The sequence below is a fragment of the Otolemur garnettii genome, unplaced genomic scaffold, assembly GCF_000181295.1.
Source record: "Otolemur garnettii isolate 467f Iridium unplaced genomic scaffold, OtoGar3 scaffold00035, whole genome shotgun sequence".
NCBI lineage: Eukaryota > Metazoa > Chordata > Mammalia > Primates > Galagidae > Otolemur > Otolemur garnettii.
The window spans coordinates 15,159,839-15,176,911 of record NW_003852430.1 but is presented as its reverse complement, the minus strand read 5'-3'; the positions used below and the strand labels follow the sequence as shown (position 1 = coordinate 15,176,911).

The 17,073-nt window shown below is 38.4% G+C and overlaps 1 protein-coding gene across 1 annotated transcript in view; it reads right to left on the bottom strand.

Annotated features, from left to right (window-relative positions):
* RIMS1 (regulating synaptic membrane exocytosis 1) overlaps positions 1-17,073 on the bottom strand; it is a 474,428-nt gene that overhangs the window by 397,675 nt on the left and 59,680 nt on the right. The gene's annotated exons all lie outside the window — the stretch shown is intronic.

Sequence of the window (17,073 nt, the reverse complement as noted above, 5' to 3'; positions counted from 1 at the left end):
AAATATAATTCTGGCTCTTAAGAGGGTTCATGGAGGCTTCCTGGACATCTGACTGCACTGCTCAAATTTAAGGCCATTCACGTTATTCCCGAGGTGGATCACTGGCAAGGCAGTGGCAGAGCTTAACTGTTTTCCCAGAGCTTAGAGCTGCGCGGCAAAATTCTCCACTTCTGAAAGAAAGGACACACGGAAACACGGACGGAATGCACAGAAACGAGCACACACACCCGCTCACTCCAACACGGGTCACTAAGACTTCAAATCAGCCCGAACACACCCTGCCCAAGGATAAAGCAATAATAATAACGATGTGTGTGTCAAGAGCTGATGCTTAACCAGGGGCCCGGGGGGTGGAAAACCTGTGGCCTCTGGCTCCTTGAGTGCGGCCTTTCAACTGAATCCAAATCAATAAAGGGGATTGTTCTGTATAGTTTCGGTTTAGTTAAGGAGCCACACTCGGGGATCTGGAGGGCGACTCCTGGCCTTGAGATCACAGGTGCACAGTCAAAAACATCCACAGGAATACTATTCAGCCATTAAGAAAGATGGAGACTTTACATCCTTTGTATTAACCTGGATGGAAGTGGAACACGTTATTCTTAGTAAAGCATCACAAGAATGGAGAAGCATGAATCCTATGTACTCAATTCTGATATGAGGGCAATTAATGATGCACTACATGGTGGGGGGTGGGGAAAGGGGGAGAGCAGGGGGAGAGAGAAGGAGGGAAGAAGGTGGGGAAAGGAAGAGCAGAGAGTGGGAAGGAGGGAGGGGGATGGGATCTCAGTGTGTGACACACCTTTGGGGGGCAAGACACAAGTATAAGAGGGACTTTACCTAACAAATGCAATCATGTAATCTGGTTTCTTGTACCCTCAATGAATCCCCAACAATTTCAAAATAAAATGCACAGGAACCACTGAGCCGGATGTTCTTGCTCCAGTTTCCTGGGGAAAGGGTGATCATGCAGCAGCATTATGAGAACCTCTTGGAAGGCAGCTGTTAGGGAGAAGTAAGATCCTAGGGTTTCTAAGCTTCGAAATTTTAATCTAACTTACACAAGGTACAATGTCCAGTAAGTTAAATTTTACAGCACTGGAAAAATCTTTAGCAATTCTCACTTGACTAAAATAGCATATGCAACACATTTAATCTACATGCACTGGTTTGTGACAATATCTGAAATACCACCTACTTGGAAAAATTTTTGAAAAATTCTATCTATGAGAAATCTTGGTTCCTGTCTTTCTCTCCCCACCCCAAGTCTTAGTATTTATACAAAGCTCTGGGGGGAAAAAAAACAAACTACCACGTAGAGGTTTTTTTTTTTTAAATATGCATTGAAGTGACTATTTTCTAACAAATGTAGAGTATTAAACACTAAGGGTAGGATTCTAAGCAAACATTTTTTTTTTTTCTGACTTAAAGGTCATGTCTTTGTTAGAAAACTCTTATCTAGTCTCTAGTATCCAGAAGTTTTAGTTTAAACTTCGTAATAGCTGACATACTGGTTCTCCATACACATGCCATAGAATCTTTGTGATTAAAAACTTCATTTGAATATCTGAATCCTTGAGTTTAGTTCTCTAATAAAACTGAACACTTTCAAAACCAGTATCTTTATAATTAATTTAAATGTAGTGAACAAAACAAGAAAACACCCCATTTTCCACACTACCATGTATCCTGACCATGGGACAAATATTCAGATCTAGAGTGTTGCAGCCTGCTTTTAATATTCATTTTAAGATGAAAAAAAAACTTTTTTTTTTTAAGATTGCTATTTATTCTGCCAGTTTGGGGGGACTTTTAAGTCACAGTGATACATAGTCCTATATTTTATAATTTGGTCTTTTAGCTGAAATTTCCCATAGATATGAGAAAGAAGAAGAAAAATGATACCCTACACTCAGAATAAGACACAATAAAAGTATAATACACTCATAAGATTTTTATTAAGCTATGTGGATTACCATGTCTTTAAAATTATAACTGAATCACATCACAGTTTGAAGGATAAAACCTTAATAGTTCTGACAGTTCTAACCCCAGCGATTTCTGTTATCGTCCATGAATTACAGGTAGAAACACAGCAGTGATGTTTCCTTGGTTGCAGCTCTTCAGGATTTGTCTCTGCACCTTCACTCCTTTAGCTGTAGATAAGGAGACCACAGAAGCTTTCACAGCGCTGAGTTCCCAGAATTACCATGAAGATTGAGGAACCAGGAGTTCAAAGGGCCTGACCTCTTTTTCTTTGCAACGCCCCTAATTACTGAGGAACTTATCAGACATGGACTCTTCCAGTGTTCCAACTGCATGTGAACATTCCGCCTTCACTCAAGCATCACTGAAGATTTACGCAAATGAGACATTCTGCAACCACCTCGGGGACTGCTCCTCCTGACTCCGCCCTCCGCGCTGCTGAGTTTTATGAATGACTGCAATCAATGCGATGAATGGTTGCCAACTGCCCACTCAGCCGCTTCTCCTTGTCAGTGCATGTACACACGGGAGAAGCTCTCATTGCCACAAGCCTGCAGATGAGGCTATGGCAAGGCTTTCATCTCTCAAAACAGGAACTAAATGTGCTTTCAGATACTCAGAGTATATGAATTAAAAATTCTAAATGCCTTCAAGAAACACAATTTACATAATTACTTTCTCTATTTTGACTTTCCATTTTGGTGCCTGCAATCATTACCCTCAACCTCCCTTCCCCCCCACAAAGCACCACTATTTTATGAAAATTTATCTGAATTTGAGCTTTAAACAGTTTTATCTTTCATGATGAATGCAAGAACCTAGGTACTGTCCAGCAAGCTGGCGAGCAGTAGACTATGGCATATTTACATGTCTATTCTCAATCTTAGGGGTTTTGAATTGTCCTATCTTCAGTGGACACAATCACACTCAAGCAGGACTAGCGCAATATGTGTTTGTGCCTGTTTACAAAGTGTTATTGGCTAGCCTGCATTGGTCCTAAGATACCTTAGGGGAATCTCAAATAAGGTAAGGTTGAGAAAATGAAGTCCTTTTCAAATAAACAATCTTCTGACTTTCCCATCACTGATTAAAAGTACATAAAAACAGTGGAAAAACAGACCGGAAGAGACTTCAGGGGCTCCGTAGCTGGCCACTTTCCCTTCTCACTCCTCATTCAACGATTCAAGCCATTCTTCAAATTGGCATTAGCCACTAAGTATCCAACATACATACAATATTCCTATCTGCAGTCTTTCTTCTCAATTCCAGAGGTATTCCAGAGTCTAACAGACTCTACAACATTTTCACTTGAGTAGGTAACAGACCTCTTATATTCAATATTTCCAAAATAGAACTCTTTGTCTCCTCCACCACCTCCACCACCACACCATGACCCCAAACTTGCTCCAGCAGCCTTCTCCATCTTGGTTAACTGCAAATACATCTTCCAGGTGTTCAGGCCAAAATCTTAAGAATTTGAAACGTGATTCCTCTTTTTATCTTATACCTTGAGACCAACCTACCAGATTTACTGTATTTTCTAAATATGTGAATAATCTGACCGTTTCTCAAACCCTCCATTATTGCCATCCTATTCTGAGCCAAGACTGTCTTTTACTTGAATTCTCACCCCAGACTTTTAGCTAGTTGTTCAGCATTTATCCTTGTCTTCCTTCTGGGGTCTATCCTCAACACAGCAGTCAGAGTGACTCTCTTGGAAGATAAATCAGATCCTGACACCTCTGCTCAAGATCCTGTAATGGTTCCCCACTTCACTCATAATGAAGTTCTGGGTCCTTAGGAGATCATCTGGACGTCCATGATAAAGAAGACTTCATAAGACTCAACTTCTCACCTCTTTCAAGTCTTTACTCAAATGTCAAGTTTTGATAGTTGCTACCCTGATTATTCTACTTATCCCTTCGACCATACCCACAAACCAGTATTTTCATGCACACATTACCTTGCTCTACTGCTGGTGCTGCTAGGCCACACAGACACCATGTGAGAGAAACAGCCAGGGCTGTTAGAAGTACAATGCTTGCAAGAGGTGGACTTTCCACAGGTGCAAGGAAGGCCCGTGTAACCTCTGTCGTGGCCTTTTATTGAAACAGTATACAACAGGTGTGGGGGCCCACATACAGGAGCTACGTGCTTAATGATCACTACGTGCTCTTTCTCCACAGGCTCGACACCCACCCTGATGCACCACAAATGTTCCAGGTCCAACACCTGCTTGCTAATGAGCCATGGATCTTACCTCATTAACTCAGGTAGTGGCTTGAGGGCTTGTCTCAAGGCTATAAAACATCTCCAAGCCAGCTGGGAGATTGTCCCACTCCTAGGGCCTTCCTCAAGAACCTGTGACTGCTCCTATATGACTGGTGCTCAGTCTCTCACTACTGAAATATGCAATTCTGAAAAGGTAAAATCTTTACCTCTTTGGTTCACTAACATATGGCATATAATAGGCCCTCCCTAAATATTTGTTGAATAAATAAGACAAAAATAATTTTAAAAACTAGATTTCAAGCTCAAGTAACCAATTTAATATTTTGAAGCATAGTGATTTAAAAATATATTCTGGGTAAAACTTTCATAAATTATGAATTAAATTATGGCCAAATTTTATAATTTGAATAACTTTATTAAATTAGCTTTCATACAACTTGAATAAGTCTCATTCGCTGTCTGAATAAGAAAAGAGCATTTCATTGCATATGACTTATTTAGTGGAAAAGACTTTTAACATCAATTATTTCTTTGAACGCACAAGATACTATTTAGCATTTGGTATACTAATATTTTTATCAAGTAAAACTTTAAAGTAATTTTATAATAAGGAAATTTCCTTATTAGTAAAGAGGGAAAATTAGTTCTTTTTTCTTCTGACGTTCCTCAACAGAGTAGGAAAATAAGAACTTCTATTTATTTACTTAACACCCATCATATACAAAGATACAAGCATAACTCATTGAATCTTCATGTCACCTTGTAAGGAGAGATGACTGTCCCATTCAGCAGATGAGGAAAATGTGGATTTAATAGATCAAGTTATTTTTCCAATGACAAATGAGAAATACCATAAGAAACCAGGATTTAATCAAGGTCAGTTTGGCATTAAAACTAATGTCCTTTCCATTCTTCCTTGCAGATCTCTGATTTTAATATTTAAAAGATGAATGGAACCTGATAAAAATTAATCATAAAGTTAGAGAGTCCAGTATCCTCAAGTATGTTTCAATACCACTGATTTCATGATATAGTTACCTTGTTGAAAATGTTCAAATAATTCCACATAATTCAGTGTTCTTTAAAGATTATTCTATTCTCACAAGCCCTATTCTCCACATGTAACAAGAGAAGAATAGTGTTAGCAGAATATTGAGTTGGCTAAACTATCAATGTAGAGTGACCTTAAGCCCTATGGGAATACTGGAATCCTACAGAATGTGAATGCAATACTTTTTAACTGATGTTAGAGAAAGAGTCTACATGAGAAAAGAATAAAGAAAGCCAAAAAGATTAAAAAAAAATCCATTTGCAAGACAAAGGGAATACAATTGATACAAATCTCTTCAAATAAATTTTCTAAGGACATTCTCAAAAGTGATCTTCTCACTTCCATTCATAGATTCTAACAGGAAAAGGTGGAAAATAATACTTTAAAGCTCATTTTAAATAAAAACCTGTATATTCATGTCACTCTCACAGTGAACAAAGGAGTATGATAACAGTTACCCATAAGATGAAGATGGAACAGTGAAAATCCTAAAACAGAAAAAAAAGTGAATGTTGGTATTCCTAAAAGCCAGATATACTAATCACACACCTCCAGGGTCTCTGAGAGACCAGTGTGCACTCAGAGAACGCTCAGAAGCTCTATCAGATTAATTTTTATTTTATAAACAGCATGAAAAGTAAAGTAGATTCCTAAATATAAGAAAAGGGACACCAGCTGGCCATCGTATACAAGGAGTAATGAGGGTCGCTGGATCCTCTCCCAAAGAGGCCAAGAAGTTATTCACAAAGCAAAACAAAAGTTTAGGATTCTAAAATAAAGGTAAAAAACAAGGTAAAGATTCACTCACTACAGAGATTAATGGGAGATTTTATATTGCAGAAAACCAAATTTTTTGAAGACTAATAAGAAAATAATGAGTAAGAAGTCAATCTTTGGTCTTCTGAATCACTGAAATCTGCCCTGTTGGTCATCCTTTAGGTCTCTGGAATGCTACCATACTTGATTCCAGGAGACTCTAACATTGTTTTCCAGATTTTGGCAACATGTTCAATTAACCTCTTTTTATCTGAGCTACTATGTTTTATTAACACAATCAGTGTCTTCTTCCATTCTCCAATTCTTGAAATGATATCCTTACTCGTGGATTTATTTCTACTATCATTCCCCACATATGTTCCCATTTACATTTTTGTACTTACTAACTGGCATTCATTCTCCAAAAGCCACTTGCTGCCTACAAATCCAACACACCTTTAGACAAACCTAGAGTACAAAAACTTTCCTATGGCTAAACCTCAAGGGAGAACTCTGTTCATTCTCTCCCTACATCTATGGGGGTGAAGATGGAGGGAGAAAACAAATAAGGATTTTCCAGAAGAGGAACCAATAGCCAACATAGTGGAGGGAGGAAACAAATGAGGTCTGAAATCACGGTTCGAACTCCCAAAGGAGAAAGAGATGCATTAACCTCAAGTGGAGGTCAGTGGGTTCACGAGAGTAAAGGTGATGTGAGGATGAAGAGAGAGAACGTGGGTGATTGTTGCAAATGCAGACAGTAGCTGAGCTGAGGAAAGAGGGAGTGGTGAACGAAAGATGATATTTTTGATGCATTTGGGCACAATTCTAGATAAGTAATTACTTGTGGGAAAGAAGAAGTTAAAGTAACATAGGAAAGAGGGGAGGAGGAGGAAGGACAGGAGGGGAAGTGGAGGTGAGTGGAACGGTCAGGAAGGGGAGGGAGAATACTAGACAGAGAAAGATGACATAGGTAGAGGGAGGGGATTATTTCTCCAATGTCACCTTTCATTTGGCCTGAATTGCCATCTCCACTTTCTCCTAAAAAGATTCTTGCAGGATAACGCTTTATAAGATTCATTTTGGAACACTGGTTCTCAACCTTTCTAATCCCACAATGTATTTTCATTATTAAAAAGGAGTCGCGACCCACAGGTTGAGAACCGCTGGTTTAGGAGAATGAAAATCAGCTCTCCACCCCTCCTCACATCTCTAATTCAGCTCCAAAAGGCAGCAACTTCGTCTCACTCCTTCATCCCTACTCGGACCTGTCCCAGAGGCATAAGAGTTCAACTATCTCAGGGAGCTTTCTCTTCCCAACTGTCATCCACAAACAGGTACATTTTCACTAGTGAGTGGGGTACCACTGCCTAAAAGCAGGAATGAATTGGCAGTTTCCTCTTTTGCCTGCTGGGTGCAAGCAAGAAAAGACTTTTTTCTGCTTCTTGAGGCCCAGTTTCTCTGCAGGAAGTGCTCTAGGGCAGGCCTCGGGGTGCAGATCAGCCAGGCTTCTCACTCTCTTGCTAATTCTCTTTTTCTTTCTCACCAGCCCATTGGTCTTTGCATTATTTAGGTAAAACACAACTGAAACCCGTCCAGAAGTCTTGGTCTTTTAGATGTAGAGTGAAATTCTGGCCAAAGGAAAACTCTTTTGGGAATGGCTATTCACAGTACCAGGGAAAATATCAGAAAACCTAAAAGGACATCTAATCTTCTCTTACAAGGTAGAAGATATAGTCTGGATCAGTGAATTCAGCTTGTTTTATTCCTCTGGAACCCATGACAGACAGTGCTTCTGTGTGAAACATGTCACCCAAGGGCTCCAGTTACATAAACAGATGTCTCAGCCATTTTATTTCCACTAAAGATAGAATGTTGATCTGAAAGCAGGGATGATATTATTATAGGAATAAGCTGGGAACTAATTTTTGTTGTTGTTGTTGTTGTTGTTGAGACAGAGTATCTGTCGCCCTGGGTAGAGTGCTGTGATGTCATCTTAACTCATAGTAACTTCATACTCTTGGGCTCAAGCCATAAGCCATACTCTTGCCTCAGCCTCCAGAGTAGTTGGGACTACAATGCCCCCGACGAGGCCTGGCTAGATTTTCTTTCCTTTTTTTTTTCTTTCTTTTTTTTTTAGTAGAGACAGGGTCTCTCTCTTGCTCAGGCTAGTCTTGAACTCCTGAGCTAAAACTATCTACCTGCTTTGGCCTCCCAGATTGCTAGCATTATAGGCATGAGCCACCATGCCTGGCCTCTAATGTAAGTTATCTTAAAGACAAAATTGTTTATATTAATAAAGACTTTCAACACCCCTCACAGCTAATTAATGTGCCCTGCAGCCCACTGGTCTAAACTGCCAGTTTCCCCAAGCCAGGGTAGGGGTGGTCTCTGCATCTGAGACACAATCATTGACTTGAAAGTGTTAGCAGTATGAGCCTGGTTAGCAGGCAGTGATACCAACTTTAACAGGAATATCAACGTTCTCAAACAGAAGCATATAATGAAGCAGAGTCTTTGTTAACTTTTAAAAAACAATTCAGTAAAGCAAGTTGAATTTCAAGAAATGTAAGCCTATTTTGATATGAAAACCAAACAACAACAAAATAGGAAATAATAACACTAGAGTTACAGAGTGGCTACAATGGGCCTGGAATGTGCTCCGAATCCCACATGTGTTTAAGTCACATCAACTGGTCACATGTCATAGGCTGTGGCAGTGCTCTGGGAGTTAAACAAACTGATATATTGCTCCCAAGTTACAACATTTATTTTTGAAATTCCACAGCTCCTTCTTAGAGACAGTTTATCATTTCAAGATGACATGATACCTGTGAAGTATTTTGTTTTGAGCAAATAAATTATATCATTTTCACTCAAGTTAAGCAAGAGTCACGCAATTGCAATTGGATATTTCAAGTTGTGGGCACTAATCTCTACTTCATATCCCCTGGCCACACTGCAAGGTTGTACAGCACTATGAGAAAGCTGTCAGGTGACAACTGTCTAGTCCAAATATCAGGGGAAAGAATGAGATTTGGGAGTAAGGGGGAAATAGATGGTATTTGTAAAGATAACTGTCAGAACTATTTCACAACAAATGAGTTTTCTGCTTTTTATTTGTACCACAAAACCACAGCTCTTTGAATAATGATTGTTAGGGCAGTTCCATGTGTCTAAGTATGCCTGTTCTCCACAAAGCATTCATCTTCTTCCCTCATTTGGGAGCTAGCTAGCTAAAAACATATCTACTGAGAGGTCCATCATGGTTCCTTGGTGGAACTTAGGTGGATTTTAAATAGAGAAAAGAAAGTGGGAAAGTGAAACGTGGAGAAGCATTAATAAAATATTTCAGGCATTACTTCCAGTTAATTGTAACTACCTTTTCAACTGATTCACCTGCAAAGAATGTTAAAGAGAAGGCGAAGCCAATCAGATATGAAAATACGTTTTACACGTGCTATTATGTGAAAACTCAAAGTGCCAAGTGAGAAATAGACACTATTCATTGTCTATGGCAAATACACGTTTCTTTATTTTGTCAAGAGGCCACAATGTCACTTTCACCTAAAATATGACAGAAGAATAAAACCAATTCAATTTGACACGTCTAGGGCAACCGTAATTCTTGAATCCAATTGATTCGCAGCTTTGTCTTCATATCTTTTGGGTTTAGCATGACAAAAGAAAATAAATCTTATAAATAATTTTTTCATCATCACCCAAACTGATGAAAATATAAATAGATATTTGGGAAAATACTAATGGATGGGATAACATTTGGAAAGACAATCTAGTGAGCTGAGCTGGATTTCTCAGTCTTCTCTCACAAAGGTGCTCGTGTGTCAGGCCCTCTGTTTTGCCCCTCGACCCAAGAACACTGACATTTCCCTGGCTTTTACTTGGGTAAATGGCTCCTGAGTCATCCATTCCAAACTCTCCTTTCCATTACCTCTCATGTATTAAATCAATATCTACCTGAAACTTCCCTAACAACAACCTGAACAGACCAAACATTTAACTTGATAGTCTTCCTCCTTTCAAACTTAAACACCTCCCCAATTCTACGTAGTAGTCAATTAAATCTCCCCATCACTGATGTTTACAACCTTGATGCCACTAAGACCTTCCAACTCTCTCGAATAGCCAAAAAGTCACTGAGTTCTGTGGCTGTTCCCTTGGAAAACCTCTTGAAATTTCCCTTTCTTAGTAATACCTACTACTTCCAAATTCATTTTCTTTCTTGAATGAACTGCTTGAGTGTCTTCCCCAAGCTTCATTTTTTTCCAGTTTACAGATCCTGCAAAAGAATCTCACAATCCAGACCATAACAAATGCACACTCAGCTATCTAGTTCCCAAGTATTTTATCACACCTTCCCCTCTTTCCCCAATCTCTTCCTCTTAATCCCTAATACTTCCCAAGTCAGGTAAATCTACTTCATATTCTTATAACAATATTTAGTCACTTTAATCCCCCTTCTTTTTCTTTCTTTCTTTTTTTTGTGACGGAGTTTCACTATGTCACCCTCGGTAGAGTGATGTGGTGTCACTGCTCACAGCAACCCCAAACTCCTGGGCTTGAGCAATTCTCTTGCCTCAGCTTCCCTAATAGCTGAGACTACAGGTGCCCACCACAACACCCGAGTATTTTTGTTGTTGTTGTTGTTGTTGTTGTAGCATTGTTGTTTAGCAGGGTTGGGTTCAAACCTGCCAGCCCCAGTGTATGTGGCTGGCACCCTGACCACTGAGCTACGGGTTAGGGCAATTTTAATCTCCCTTCTATATCCCATTTTTCTTAGTTCAAATTATCTGCTTCCTTCTCTCTCTTCTTTAATATTTTAGCCCTTTCAAAAAACTCTAATGTACTGAACTCCAGGAAGACTTCCAGGCTAAGTACTCTCATTAATCCTTCACCAGCCTCTTCTAAAAACACAGGTCCTTATGTGGGCATGAATTTGTTTAATACCAACAGTCCCACTACTGTGAAAAAGCTCAAGAAATGTCTACTTTGGAAACAGGACATGAAGGGGTAATACGTTCCAAGTCCTGGGCAGCCCTGATGATTATGCGATCTTTACAGTACATAGTGGTTGGGAGTAATCGATAAGCAAATATTCACAGCACACCTGCCCAATAAGACTTTAGGTTTACCAATGCTAAAGAAGTTAGTGGCTCTGAAAGAGAGATGACAAATTTTAGTCTTAGTCTTTAGTCTTTAGTCTCTATATAAGAAATGTATACAGAGTAAGTTCCAGGACTAGCTGGACCTCTGGAAATAATAGTGAAGAGAAAGGTCAATGCCCAATGCTATGATCACCAACTGAAAGCAAATCAGTATGCTCATCAATGAGAGTAGCAATAATGACAACGGACATTCACTGAACACTTAATGACATGCTAAGGACTCTCTTAAGCTCTATATGCATTTGATCCTCACAACAACTCCACGTGGTAGCAGAGTAAATAGCAATCGCTTTTATTTGAAGTCACTTAAATTAATTTTTAATTAAAAATTAATTATCTTCAAATACAGGTAAAAAACAACAAGATCAAGAGTTGGAACTTAGAATTAATGACGTAATAAAGACTCATTGTAATTTAGTGTTCTCCAGGGTTGTATTTAATTTTATTATTATGTATAACTGACATTTACCTTTCTCTTCACTATTATTTCCAGAGGTCCAGCTAGTCCTGGAACTTACTCTGCATACATTTCTTATATAGAGACTAAAGACTAAAATTTGTCATCTCTCTTTCAAAGCCACTAACTTCTTCAACCTAATTCATGCTTCTGTTGAAGGTAAACCTAAAGTCTCAGAGAATTCACTAGACTTAAGAAAATAGCTAATTTTATTATTAAAGATTTCTGACTACTGGAATAATCTTTCACAAGTATTCACTAAAATCTGCCTCTATGTAACTTGCACACATCTATAATCTTCCCTTGAAAAGTTGTTTAAGTTTGCGGCCTTTGTAAATATATTTGCATATATTAGTGGTTGGGAACCCTTTATCCCCTTTCCACTTCTCTTTTTCACAAGTATTATCAACTAATTTTCACTGGACATGTGTTCCACAAACCTAACTACTCTTGGAGAATTCCTTTTGGTTAATATCTTTCTCTTAAAAGTTGACTCCTGTTGTGCAATATTTTCACTCCCGCTCCAGAAGAAGGAATGCAAGTTTTATAACTTTGTCTAACAGCCAGATCACATAATAAGGCCCACTGAGGGTACTGAAATGCAGGTGAAATTATTTATGATTGGCATCCAAGCTTGCCACACATCAGAATCATCTAAGGAGTTTCTAGAGTAAAGGCTTCCTTGGGTCCCAGCCCAGATCAACAGAGCTTGAGTTTGAGCTCAGAAACTTTTTTCTTTTTAATTCTCCTGGATAATTTTAACATGTTTAGACAGGTGTTGATGAAGAATGAGCCATTCAAATCACTTCACGAGATATGAATCCTTTCTTAGAGGAAGCTAAACCACAAGAAGTCTCCGTAACGTGGACCGCATTATCATACTCCCTCATAAAATACTTTCTCTAAACTGCGTTTGAATGTTATGCCCTCAGCTTTTATGACAGGTCGATACAAGAAATAGCTGTTTGAAATTGGCTTCTGCCTTTACTGTAAAATCATGGTGATGTCACCATTACATCAGTTTGCTTCCTTTCTATAAAATTCTACAGTAACTTTTTTTTTTTTTTTCAAAATTTAGCACCAAAAAAAGATGTTACTCCTCTTCTAGTACAAATATTTATCATGACTTATTTTGGCCAGGGATCCAAGGAAGCTCAGGGCAAAACTTAAAGTTTATTATAACAACTCTGTTGACATAGGAAGCATGTTCATAATCTCAATATTTTTTCTTGGCCATAAATTTCAATTTCTATTATACTAAGGTTTTATGTGAAATCTTCTCAAGAGAAGCAAAATGAAGTCATAGAAAGAGAAGGTTTGAAGCCTAAAAATACAAGATCAAAAGTTTTTATATTTTACAGGAAAAAATTAAACACTCTTTTTTCTTTAAGTTTGAGAAATCTAATCTGCCTTATGTAACACACGCTGATCCCTAGTAGATAGATTAGTAAATGATAATTATTACGAAGATGGTATCTTGCTAAATTAGAAATGTTACACAAAATTAGCATTTCTGAAAAGACACTGTGGAAAACATACCAGAGGAACTAAGTGTTATCACACAGAAATGAAATGGGTTTGTGATCAAATCCTCTAAAGCAAGTATAACACTTAGCATTTTCTGAGAAATAGTGTTCATTCTGGGAAGCAGTGACGTGACACTAAGTAATTGCAATGTATGAGAACTGTGCTTTCTCCAGAGTATATAGTCAATGTTTGGTAAGTTATCCCAAAAGATGACATAGAAGTAGGGAATATTTTCAACTGGCCATCCTCTTGTTCTTCAAGCTTTACCATGTTTAAGTAAACATATACAGCTGCCTCACATCTTGGTCCACTGAATGTGCTATCAAACCCCAGAATGTATTCCTTCCATTCGACTATATGTTTATATGCACTGACCACCCTTTCTTTCTTCCCCTCACCTCTCTTGCTAGCGTCTGGTAACCACCGTTCTACTCTATGCCTCTATAACATTACCACGTGATAGTCAATAATGTATTTGCATAAACTATTGGAAACACAACTGAAGCAGCATAGCCATCCTAACGTACTTGCTTGCAACTCTTAAACCAGATACATGAGAATAGAAATGCCATCACTGCAGCTAGTAGACATCTGTCCCACTAATACTTGAATGGAAATGTGACAATGTCACCATTTCTACCATTCATAAATACATTTCATATATACGATTTTCAGGCAAACAACTGTATATCTTATTTAGCCTACGGAGATGTTGCCTTGAAATATTGCCTCTCAAAGTGCATAATTACCTGTTGAAAAACTTTCTCTTATATGAAATTAAGTAGTAAATCAACCAAAAATATAGAACATTGGCAAGAAAAGATCAATGTGACACTGACTTCATTTATTCGTATCACTCATAATTTTACTGCTGTATAACTCAAAATGACCCTCTTCCCTATTACTTATATTAATTTTGACAGTAAGCAAAAAATTACTGATGCCTCACTAACAATGAGAACTCCACCAATTTTTTAAAATGTTCCCCGAAAGACATTACTAAAATTATAAATATGCAATCCCAGACTGAGGAAGTATTTTCATTACATATTTTACATGTACATTACATATGTAGATAGGTACATGTGCACATATACATAATTACATAGATGTACATATGTGAGACTTGTATCTAGAATGTATAAAGAATCCTGATGAATCAAGAACAAAAAGAAACCTATCCCATGACTCAGAAATTCATTCCTAGGTATTTACCCATAAAAAATGAAAACACTGGCCTATAAAATAACTTGTTCAAGAATATTCATAGTTTTATTCATAATAGCTAAAAAAACTGATAAAAGCGCAAATGTTTATCGGCAGAACTTATTATAAAGAATCCCTCGCAATATATTCACACAATGTATTCCTGCTACATGCAATGAATGATATGGATACATTTCAAATATATTTTGAGCAAAGAACAAGAGTTCTAACTGCATAATTCAATTTTTATAAACCCCAAGAAGAGGCAAAAAGTAATCAATGATGTCAAGAATCAGAAAGTAATTGCTTCTGGGTGGAAGGTGTGGAATGTTTTATACCTTGTTTTGAGCTGTGGTAACACGGGTATATGTAATTGTTTTAACACTGATCAGACTGAGCAGCTCAGATTTGTACATTTTATTGCATGTGAATTATATCTCAATAAAGAAGTAAAAAGGAAAAGAACAAAAATTACTGATAGCTCAAAGAAAGCAATCAAAATTCTCACAATTTAAGGATGTGGTGTCATCTTTCATACAAGCAGGATACGTTTTAATGTGCTCTGGAAAGCAATCATTCCAAAAAACAACTATTCAAGCCAAACAATTAATACACTTCTTCAAAACAAACACTTCACTCCTTTATGTTATAATCAGAAAGATAAATATAGTTCAAGCTAAGAAATTTATTTTATGTCGGAATATTTTCCCTCAAAATGTATGATTACATATGCATGAGAATCTTAAAGGAGCTTTGAAAGTAGAGTTCAGGAAAAGGGCAGGCCATGGTGTAATGCTAAAAAGCATTACCTGTTATGAATTCTATGTTGATTATTTCATAGGTAAATCTGCATCCAGTATTTCCCAGAAAATATTACTTCAGAATTGTACAAGCATTTATTGTTGGGGGTGGGGGAGAGGACTCCTAAAACTGATATTTTGAAGGACTCTATCTTATATGTAGAACAGAAAATATACCATGTATGTCTCTTATATGACAAACGGCATTTCTTTTCTAAGACATCCTGAGTTTCGATTGCAGTTTCTAAGAGGAACATCTCATGGCAAAAGTTTTTAAAAATTATTTTGATTAGAAACATATCAAAATATACAAGAATCATGGAAGTTATACCTAATCCTATTACTTAAAAAATTATGTAAGTAAGTAGAAGCTGCCCACCACTAGACCTAAACCTCGCTGGTCCACCACTTCTCCAGCACAGTTTAAGACTCTAACAGCAATATTGTGAAAGATCAACACTACGGTAAGCTCAGTCTGTTGAGCAGGAGGCAGCTGAGGCTCGGCTCCGGCCTGTAGTTCCCGGTCCTTGTGAGAGCTGCCGCCGTCCTGCAGGTGCAGAGGTGCATTTGCTTCGGTTTTCATCCTCATTGGAAACTCGGCCCTAATTGGCTTGAGAATCCTGGAGAGTCAGCTGGAAGTCACTAAATTAAGCAATTTCAATGCACCTTTATTCTAAGAAGTAAGTAGGTTTTTATATTTAGGAAAGAAACCAATTCTGAAAGGAAAAAGTACAGTAGTAACAAGAGGGTATGGAATAATGGAAAAAATAATGAGAAGTCAGTCAGAATGTTAACGTGCTTTCACAGACAATTTACATCAGTCCATCTACGTCTCCGCCCTTAGTGTTCTTTTCTTCCCCGTGGTTGATTAAATTACTGTTCAAAAACATTCATTCTTTTCCCCCCCACCTTGCTGTCCCACTTCTTAGGTAACCGGGTTTAGCTCTGCCATTTGCTTTAGCCTCATGGTGGCCAACGTTTATCTACTTCCCGCCCTGTGATTTGGGGTTTGCCCTTGACACCTGCCTTGGACAATGAGGTGCCAGCAAAGGTGACACGAGAAGGGGCCTGAAAGGTGCTCCTGCACTAACGTTCTCCCTCTCGAACTGCTGTTAGCAGGAGACAAACCCGACACACAGTTGCAATCTTCACTCATCCTGCAGCTTGAAGTCAAAGGCTTGCCAAGCCTAATGTGGGTCACCCCGACCCAGCCAACCTGCAGAAGCGTGAGTAAGCTCCACTGAGACCAGGAGGGAGGTTCCAGCCATCCCACAGACACTTAGAAATAAACACTGTGCCCTGAGATTTATATGGCTGATTTATCCCCTCTCCAGAATCACTGCTTAGCACTGTGGGGGCAATTTCAAAATAGATCTTTCCTCCCACTGGAGCAGGTCCACACTGCCTGGCATGTTTTCCTGGTGTCCAAGTTCCAGTTGCTCAAGTATTCTCTAGCAGGCACCAAGCCTCGGCAGGCTATTCACTGAGAGGACACCACCTTCCCCCATCAACTACATACCTCACTCATAATGGATTCCCAATGTTTCCCCAAGTTTTCTGATATTAGTAGAAGTGAATTCATAATAATATCAATGAGAATGATCAAAATCTCAAAGGCTAGGACTTTGTTTTATGCATTGCTGTACCAGATCCTAGAAAACTGGCCTATAACAGGTACCCAATATGTATTTGCTGAACAAATGAAGAAATGTACTGGAAATTTTCTTCAACATGGATAATGACTCTATTTAACAGAATCTTCAATACATTCATACAAAGAACAGAGTTATAGAGACTTCTGGCATGGGGTAGAGGGATGAGGGGATAATGGCCGACAACCATAGATTAGCAAAGCTTTTCCTGAAGCTTTGTCAG